The 10,127-nt window shown below is 43.1% G+C and overlaps 1 protein-coding gene across 5 annotated transcripts in view; it reads right to left on the bottom strand.

Annotated features, from left to right (window-relative positions):
* The window catches only part of LOC788150 (uncharacterized), a 40,837-nt gene extending 31,854 nt beyond the window's left edge, over positions 1 to 8,983 (bottom strand). For 2 of the 5 annotated variants that reach the window (XM_059877215.1, XM_059877216.1), the window contains exons 1-2: positions 8,099 to 8,983; positions 4,697 to 4,786 (exon numbers count right to left, since the gene is read on the bottom strand). The gene's annotated coding sequence lies outside the window, so the exon portion shown is untranslated. Of the gene's footprint in view, positions 1 to 226; positions 312 to 943; positions 1,044 to 4,696; positions 4,787 to 4,870; positions 6,271 to 7,692; positions 7,789 to 8,098 lie in introns of those variants that run through there. The other 3 variants (XR_009491225.1, XM_059877219.1, XM_059877218.1) reach the window with 3 other exon arrangements.
* Between the last annotated feature and the right edge of the window lie 1,144 nt (positions 8,984 to 10,127).

Genomic DNA, 10,127 nt, shown 5'->3' on the forward strand with positions numbered 1-10,127 from the left:
TATACATAATTAAGCTCTGGAACAACCTCAACCTCTGATGTAACATGAAACGGATATCATCATCTGAAAAAAGGGTCAGTTTAAACTTGTGATGCTCCATCATGTCTGAGTCCAAGAGGTCCACAGGGGAAAACACACAACACAAAAGGGCAGATACCAACTTCTACACAGAATTCATCCTCACCCAGGGAGAACAGGTTCCTATAGGTCTCCACCATCACGTCCCTGTACAAGGCCCTCTGAGCAGGGTCCAGGCATTCCCACTCTTCCAGAGAGAAGTCAATGGCCACATCCTCGAAAGTCAACTGTTCCTGAAACAAAAAATTTTAGGGGATCACAGTGGTTGGGGAGGAAGCTCAGATAAATTAGGAGTTTGGGATGAACATACACATGCTACTATTAATATATATAAAACAGATAAACAGGGCCTACTGAATTGCACAAGGAACTATACTCAATATCTTGAAATAACCTGTAATGGAAAAGAATCTAAAAAAGAATATATATACAGCTGAGTCATCTTGCTGTACACTTGAAATATACATACAGTTGAATCACTTTGCTGTACACTTGAAACTAATGCAACATTGTCAATTAACTACACCTCAATAACAACAAAAAAATATTTACCCAAGTGGCCATGAGGATATTTCTCATCTTTTAAAAAATGAAAAGAAGAGGTAAGTGTAAGGACTGATTCTACTGAAGTAAATATAAGATCCATGTTAAGGAGCAAATTATATGTCTCTAATTATAATTTCTTATGGTTGTTCTAACAGATTATGATATCCTCCAATTAATACAGATTTTTCATCTTTGTGGACAATTAGAAAACACACAGAAATAAAATTCAAGAATAGGTTGTCTATGGAGAAGCATTAGATATCACATTCTAAACACTGAGTTGAGGACTTCCCTGGTGGTCCAGTGGCTAAGAATCTACCTGCCAATGCAGGGGACATGGATTCAATCCCTGGTCCAGGAAGATCCCACATGTCAAGGAGCAACGAAGTCCATTGAGCCTGTGCTCTAAAGCCCGTGCTCTGCAACAAGAGAAGCCACCATGATGAGAAGCTCAAGCACTGTAATTAGAGACCAGCCCCCATTCACCGCAACTAGAGAAAAGCACATGCACAGCAATGAAGACCCAGTGCAGCCAAAAATAAACAAACACTGAGTGCTACTCAGTATCTAGATGAGCTCCTGTATGAAGGCTGTCTTTAGACATGGTGAAGTCCACTGTAGTATTAGAGAAAAGTCAAAACCTTCAATTATGATAATAATAAGAATAGCAATGACTAAAAGTATTTGAACACTTCCAGGATTTGAACATAACTCTAAATTAGTACTTTACAAGCATGAACTTGTTATCAACATATTAGGTCATTAGGAAAAGACCTGTTCCCATTTTACAGAGGAGAATTCTGTGTTAGAGACACTCTGAGGCTCCAAGTCAAGAAGTTAAGAAATAACACAGCAAGCACCTGAACCTTTGAGGGTTGGGCTCTCGAACTGAAGCTAAAAAACCGAATAGCTTAGTTAAAGAGAATTAAAAGTACATTGATAGGGACTTCCCTGGTGGTCCAGTGGCTAAGATTCTGCTCTCCCAATGCAGGGGGCCTGGGTTCCATACCTGCTAGAGGACCTAGCACACACATGCTGCAACTAACACCCAGTGCAGCCAAATAAATCAATAAATATTTTTACAATTACACTGACAGAGGGCTCACTGAGAAAACTTGAAAGAAGTTCAAAAAGAGTGGCATGAAAGGTCATTATATATGTGGACCCACACAAACACACACATACACATAAAATGTTAGTAATCTTCCCACTACTGAAACCATTAACATGATAGTGTAGGAAAAACTCAAGGCCAGGGAATATACTGAAGATATAATTTCAACTGTAAAAGATATATACTCTTGAAATCATGAGGAGTGATTGCAACTGGCCTCAAAAAACATTTTTTAAAGGATTAAAAGGGAGTCCTATGAACAAAAAACCCCACAAATTACATAATCTATAAGATATGAGTAATTTTGTAGAAACTTAAACCTAAGTTGGAAATATTAAGAAATAAAAAATTTGAACAGAATTATAACTAGAGATTCAAGTTGTAATCAAAAATCTCAAAAACTCAGGAAAAGGTATCTATACTGCATAATTCTACCAAACATTTACAAAAAAGATTACCACTACTCCTGCTAATTGGACAGCATCACTGACTCGATGGACATGAGTTTGAGTAAGCTCCAGGAGTTGGCGATGGACAGGAAAGCCTGGTGTGCTGCAGTCCATGGGGTCACAAAGAGTCAGACAAGACTGAACAACTGAACTAAACTGAATCCTGCTAAATATCTTGCACAGAGTTAGGAGAAAACACTGCCAAACTCAATCAATGTGGCCAGCATGATTTTGATACCCAACCCAGAGAATATCTGACATCATGACCAACTGGATTTTATTCCTATAAGGCAAGGATGACTCAAGGCACAAAAATCAATTAATATGATACACCAACTTAACAGAATAAAGCAAAAAAAAGCACACCATCATCTCAGCTGATGCAAAAAATTCCTGTGGCAAAATTCAACAATTTCCCCATATATAACACGTAAGAAAACAAAAACAGTAAACTACCTCAACATAATAAACCCTATACATGAAAGGAATACCCCTAACATCATACTCAAAGGTGAAAGAATGAAAGCTTTTATTCTCAAATCAAGAGGACAAAGATGTACACACTCCACACGACTGTTCAACAAACTACTGAATCTCCTAGCCAGAGCAATTAGACAAGAAAAAGAAATAAAAATTATCCCAAACTGAAAAATGATTAAAATTATCTTTTTTCCTAGAAAACAAGGTTTTAACTGTACAAACCATAAATGCTGGTGTTGTTTACTCACTCAGTCATGTCTGACTTTTTCTGACCCCATGGACTGTAGCCTGCCAGGATCCTCTGTCCAGGGATTTCCCAGGCAAGAACACTGGAGTGTGTTGCCACATCCTTCTCTAAGGGATCTGCCTGACCCAGGGATCGAACCTGTGTCTCCTGCATTGGCAAGTGGATTCCTGACCACTGACCCCAAGGGAAGCCCACAAACCTAAGTAGTCCACTTACGGAAAACAGAATCTAGGATTCCACTCTAGGATTCAGTGGAATCCCTATCAAAGTTCTCATGGCAATTTTGGCAGAAATAGAAAAATGCTAAAATACATAGAGAATCTCAAGCAAACTGTCAAAAGACTCTTGAAAAAGAAGAAAGATGGAGGTGTTCCTTTTCTATATTTCAAAACATAATATGAAGTAATCTAGGGGACTTCCCTGGCAATCCAGTGGTTAGGACTTTGCCTTCCAATGTAGGGGGTGCAGGTTCGATCCCTGGCCAAGGTGTTAAGATCCCATATGCCTCGAAGCCAAAAAACCAAAACATAAAACAGAAGCAATATTGTAACAAATTCAATAAAGACTTTAAAAACTGTCCACATCAAAAAATGAAAATAAAAAACAAACCAACAAAAAACCCACTAAGTAATCCAGACGGTAGGGTACTTGCTGCTGCTGCTGCTGCTAAGTTGCTTTAGTCGTGTCCGACTCTGTGCGACCCCAGAGACGGCAGCCCACCAGGTTCCCCCGTCCCTGGGATTCTCTAGGCAAGAACATTGAAATGGGTTGCCATTTCCTTCTCCAGTGCATGAAAGTGAAAAGTGAAAGTGAAGTCGCTCAGTCGCGTCTGACTCTTGGCGACGCCATGGACTGCAGCCTATCAGGCTCCTCCATCCATGGGATTTTCCAGGCAAGAGTACTGGAGTAGGGTGCCACTGCCTTCTCCAAGGGTACTTATATAAACATAAATATACAAACCAATGGAGCAAAAGTGAGTACTCAGAAATAATCCTTTGCATGTATGTAAAATGTACTAAGGAGGGTACTGAGACTACACAATGGAAAAAGGACAGTCCTAATAACAAATGGTGCTAAAAACTGAGTACCGACAACACAATAAAGCTGGAACTTAACCTGCATCAATCAGAGAAATTGCGATGTCAAAGGACACAATCAACAGAAAACCTCTAAGGACACGTCATATAAAGTGATACAAAGAATTTCCAACTCTCATGGATTTAGATTGATTTCATACTTTAAAATCAACGATGGAATAAAACAACCTCTATCACTCATGTCTGCTTCTCAAGTAACCATTCCATTCCCAATCATTAAGATTTTGAAGCCAGTGGCCCACTCATTTACCTACAAATATATTATAAAAATTAGAAAAAATTTCTCTTCACTTGTCTCTTTCAGAATTCAGCAGGCATTTGTGCGTATTAATACTCAACCTCTGTGTGTAACTTCTTTCATCCTGGTTGACAGAGGGCAGACAGGGCATCCACATGGGCCCTAAGCAATCCCTGCCACCCAACAGCACTGAGACCCTGTCTCCAACCCGTGGGTGAGAAACCCTGCCCAGGATGGCACCCAGGGGAGCCTCCTCACAAGGGCCAGGTCACCGGGTCATGGGGAGACGGGATCCAAGTGGAGACGACAGACCCTGAGGGAAAGCCCTGGGTAAGTGTGCATGCACAGGAGTCAGACAGGATAGTCCAGAGTCAGACACGATTATCGAGCCCAGAGAAGGGCATTTGAGAAAGGACAGACTAAGAATCACTGAGAATATGACCTTACCTGAGAAAGAGCCATGCCTGACTCCTTTTCTTTCCTCTTCCTCATCTTCTGTGTGTCTTCCTCAGGCAACATGAGACTTTAGAGGTCAATCTTAAAAGTTACAAACATGCTGTTTAAGGCTTAGAATGAACATTCCCCCCTCTCTGTGTCACAACCACAGAGGAGAAAGCTTACCATGTGGAACAGAGTCCTCGGCTGCCCACTGTGACAGGAGGGACTCACGACAGTCAACACCCACACACAGTCCAACACAGTGTTTTTCCCCACACTTTCCGTAAGATCTCGCTCCCCTCCTGGTGAGGCCTCATGCATACAGCAGCAGTAGGCACCTCCGCTGACCCCAAAATCCCCTTCAGGTCACACACCAGGCCTTGGTCCATCCCTATGCAGAGCAGAACTCCCTCAGCTTCAGTCCACAGACCCATATGTAACAGGACATATCCCCTACTGAAAACATTCTAAAATCTTGAATGTGGTTTTTTAGACGCCAGAAGGATAGAAGTTTACTTTCATATTTTCCTGTAAGTAAGAGGGCTTATTTATTTTGAATAAAGAGTGATTATTTAATTTCAAAAAAAAAAAGCCTGTAATCTTAATCTTAGCATTCATAAATTTCCTTCTGGTGCAAACAAACTTACAAGCAATACAATAACAGAAAACATTCCAAGCCCTAATAACTGATGCCTGAGAGAAAAATACATGAGAAGACACCCAAGGGCCCACTAGATTCCAAGTCACACTACTTTCACATCCAGTGACCCAAAACAAACACTGTCATCTCCAAAAATGACTACTGAAAGCGAGATGTCTCCAACAATGTACATGTCCCAGTGGGACATTTACTTATTTATTTAAAAAAAAAGAAAAAAGAATCAAGGACTTCCCTGGTGGTCCACTGGTAAAGAATCCACTTCCAATGCAGAGGACAGGGGTCTGATCCCTAGTCTAGGAGGACTCCACATCCCAAGGGGCAACTAAGCCCGCGCACCACAACTACTGAGTCCACACGCCTAGAACCTGTGCTGGGCAACAAGAGAAACCTCTACAATCAGAAGCCCAGGCACTGCAACTAGAGAGTAGCACCCTCACCACAACTAGAGAATGCCTGTGCACAGCAAGGAAAAAATAAATAAATTTTAAATAAATAAAGTTCAGCAAGCCAAAAATAAATTTGAAAAAAAATTTAATAGTCAAAAAAGAAAAAGTAACTCCATTATAAAAAAAAGAATACTTTAAATAAATGTTCCACTAAAAAGGCACTATGTAGTGAAATCAGTCATTTCTTACCCCAGTGTCCTCTCCCCAGTCCCCTACCCCAGGGGTGACCCACAATTAAGTGAATCAAGACCCTGGCTGAATAAGGACTGCAAATGGAAGTCATCTTCTCATATAAATAAGTACAAAATGGCACAAACTTTATAGACAGGAGTTTTGCAATTCTCATCCTCATTTGTATAATTTAAACAAATTTTAAATTTACTAAATTCCAAAGTCACATCAAGGTCTTGGCCATGATGCTGTGAAAGATTGAAGGTAGGAGGAGAAGGGGACGACAGAGGATGAAAGGGTTGGATGGCATCACTGACTCAACGGACATGAGTTTGAGCAAGCTCCAGGAGATGGCAAAGGACGGGGCAGCCTGGTGTGCTGCAGTCCATGGGGTCGCAAAGAGTCAGACAAGACTGAGCAACTGAACAACAACAAAAGTCACACATCAATATATCCTAACTTAATCATCCATATCCAAACAGTTTACCATCTATCTGGATCCAGTTTCCCCCTCTACCTGCACTATCATGTGTTACCATTTCATTCCCTTTATCTGCTACTGCTGCTAAGTCACTTCAGTTGTGTCTGACTCTGTGTGACCCCACAGACAGCAGCCCACCAGGCTTCCCCGTCCCTGAGATTCTTCTTTCTCCGTCCCCTCATTTTGCTTCACTCGGCTCTCCTGCTAGTTCTCCCCTCTTCTCTACTTCCCTTACACCTGTCCTGCTCCACTTTGCAACTTGCTTCCCTTCTTGACCCTCCTTCTTCCCCCACCTCTGCTCCCCCTCTACCCTCTGGGTTACACCTCATCTATTGCAGTTAAATTTCCTTCCTCTTCACTCCCTGGCACCTTAGCTGGCGATGCTTCTTTCCTGCTCTCTCTCTACGTCTGCTCTTCTTGTCACCCTCTGTCCTCATTCCCTCCCAGCAGTAAGTTGCTCTGAAGGCCAAGTTTCCACCTTTTCTAACCACTGTGGGACTCTGTGCAAAGGGCAGCACCACTCATGCCCCCTGTCCTATGGCTGATCCGGCAGCCTCTCCCCACGTTTCCCATCTGGAGAGCGGCTTGTTAACTTACTTCTCTTATTTTATTCACCTGCTACTTTCAAGGCTAAATCTATTTCATTTTTTAAAAATCCCTTTGCATGTCCCTCAGCCATCCTCTATGCTCCATCTGGTATTCCTCATTCTTTTCTCCAGCTCAGTTTTTCTATTCCTTTCTCAGTCCCTCTGTCTCTGCTTCTCCTGATCCTCCCTTCATCCCTATATTTAGAAATACGGCAACTAATAAGAGGGGCTGAGAGGGCAAGGCTGGGCGAGGGGCAGGAACCCACCCCTGCAGACAAGTACTTTACAAGGGAGGTGGGAAACAGTAGAAGGTTTTAAGCAGGAAAATGTTGGGTAGGCAAAAAAGCCAAGGGCAGCTGACAGGGACAGAGTAAAGGTACAAAGTAGATGATTAAACAGTTAATCCCACTAGAGGACTGTCAATAGAAGAAATATGGGAGGCTCCTATAAGTTAATGATTACACAAGAAAGCAGGTTCGCTTAACCACAAAACCAACCAGGCTTGCTTAGCAATGAAATCATGCAATAGAAGCACAACACATGCCAACAAACAGTAAAACAATGGTGGCACGAAACTCACATCCTGCCCAGTGAGCTCAATAAGTTAGGACATGCTCTGTGCACACATAAAAAGCAGTAATTTGTGGATCTGGCTTTACCTTGTAGGAACAAGAAAACTCCCATGCTCAACCCGGAGGAGGAGCTGATGATGGAAGCATGATGTCTATTCAGAAAAGACAAGGAAGGTCTTCTCCGCCTCATCTTTCGATTATAAAACTGTAGCCCAGTAAATTCTCAGGGGGGCATCCCCTCTCCCGCGCCCTTGTAAGCCTCACAAGCATCCTCGTCTAATAAATCACTTCTTCCTATCTCTTTGTCTCTAGCTAATTTTTTTTTTTTCTGCGCTGAGACATAAAAGAATGTGATACCGGAGCTCTTTGGAGCCCAGAAATGGGATCGAACAGTGTCACAGTGACTGGCTTCAGAGAAATTCACAAACCGAAAGAGAAATGATCAAGAGAGAGAGAAAGAATCCGCGACCAGTCCCGCTAGGTCTGAACTTACCCGGGTTGGGACGGCAGTGGGGAGTTTAGATCCGCAGTCACTCACAAGACCCTAAGGAGGAAGTAAGACAGGCCTCGCAGAGCGGTTCACTAGAAAGGAGACATTCACCCTTCCTTGTACAACCTTCACTCCTCGCCCTCCACTTCCAGGTCCTTTCAAAAAACGCCGGCGCGGGGTCAGAAGCAGGACTTCCGGGGTCAGAAGCAGGACTTCCGGGGTCGGCGGCTGGGCGGAGCGCTTCCAGCGAGGGGCGGGGCGAGGAGAGCGCTCTGGTCTGCGTTCGCAGGAAAGAGGGCGGGGCAGGGGGCAGTCCGGAATGTGCTTTTCAGTAAGCTGACAGAGCTTTGTAGAAGTTACTGCCTGTAGCAGTTTTAAGGTACAACAGCTTACAGCTCTGTGGGCCAGAAATAAAGTGCACAATAAATATAACGTGCTTGAGGCATCCCCAAACCATACCGCCATCACCACCACTTTCCTCATCCCCGCCACCATGGAAAAATTGTCTTCCAAGAAACAGGTCCCTGGTGCCAAAAAGGTTGCTCTGTGCAACTGAATGAATCCATAGTGCTGTCACTTATGTGAGGGACTTACAGGTTACACTTCCATGTGTGTAAGTTTTGGAAATGACTTCTATGCCTGGACAATTCATTGACTCGATGTGTGGGACTCCGCGACCCCATGAACTATAATTCACAAGGCTCCTCTGTCCGTGGGATACTCCAGGCAAGAATACTGGAGAGGCTGGCCATTCCCTTCTTGAGGGGATCTCCTCCACCCAGGGATCTAACCGTGGTCTCCTGAATTACAGGCAGATTCTTTACCATCTGAGCTACGAGAAAAGCTTCATTGCCTTGACAGCTGGAGAATATGTAGACAAGAGTGCTACTGCTGTATTCACTATCCTATTTGCTTTAAGTAATCCAAAAGAACTGTCATCAGTCTGTTCCACTGAAGTGTTGCCTTACAAGAATTCAGAGGAGACATACATCATTCTGATTTTGCCTTTGTAAGGACACTTTTATGCCCATGGATTGGAGGCAGAGCTAGGAAACAAGTAATTAGGAATCTTTCCTCGTTTCAGAGAAATTTCAGCTTCACAATGATCATTTAACTCATTGGCCAAAGAACTTTTAGTGTCATCACATGGCCCTTTCCAGCTTAGCAAGGAGGTATCCGGTGCAATAGCAAACAACTCTTGTGGCATATGGATAAATGCCTCTGTGGAAGTAGGGATCTCATTTCAAGAAAAGTAAAGAGCATGCATATTGGTTACAGCACATTTTGTCTGACAACTCATGTCAGGCAACTCATGTCAGTGAGCTGGTGTGACATCGCGAGCCCAGTGGCCTGTGTACCACAGTGTGGGCGGAGTCTGCGAGCAGGGGCTACCCTGGCACTCCTGGGTGTGTGACTGGGGAAGTAGGTGTGGGACACGACTGCGCCGTTTTCTGTGTGCAGAAAAGGCTGTGTCCTGACAACGCGCTCTTTGGAGCTGTTGCAGCTGAGAATAAACACACTAAACTGCCTTTGCCTGGGGAGGTGAGGGGACATTATGGAGATATCAGCTGAGACTTTTTACTTGCATAATTTGCATACAATAAAATGCACTTTTATGAAGAGTACCATACAGTAGGATTTAGTATGTTTCCAATATTGTCCAACCACAATAAAGTCATCATACATCAGTTCAGTTCAGTTGCTCAGTCATGTCAGACTCTGAGAACCCATGAACCACAGCTTGCCAGGCCTCCCCTTAAAAACAAAAACAAAACCCCTTGGTCTGTCAGCAGTTATTCTGCATTCTATCTGTAGCTACAAGCAAACATTACTTTCTGTCTCTATAGATATGGCTATTCTGGACATTTCATATAAATTAAGTCATATAATATGTGGCCTTGGACTTCCCTGGCTGTCTAGTAGTAAAGATTCTGGCTTCCACTGATAGGGAATGGGTTCCACCCTCGGTCTGGGAACTAAGATCCCAAAATGCTGCACTGTGTGGCCAAAAAAAAAAAGCCTTATTTCTCCC

Source organism: Bos taurus, chromosome 18 (genome assembly GCF_002263795.3).
Source record: "Bos taurus isolate L1 Dominette 01449 registration number 42190680 breed Hereford chromosome 18, ARS-UCD2.0, whole genome shotgun sequence".
NCBI classification, from domain to species: domain Eukaryota; kingdom Metazoa; phylum Chordata; class Mammalia; order Artiodactyla; family Bovidae; genus Bos; species Bos taurus.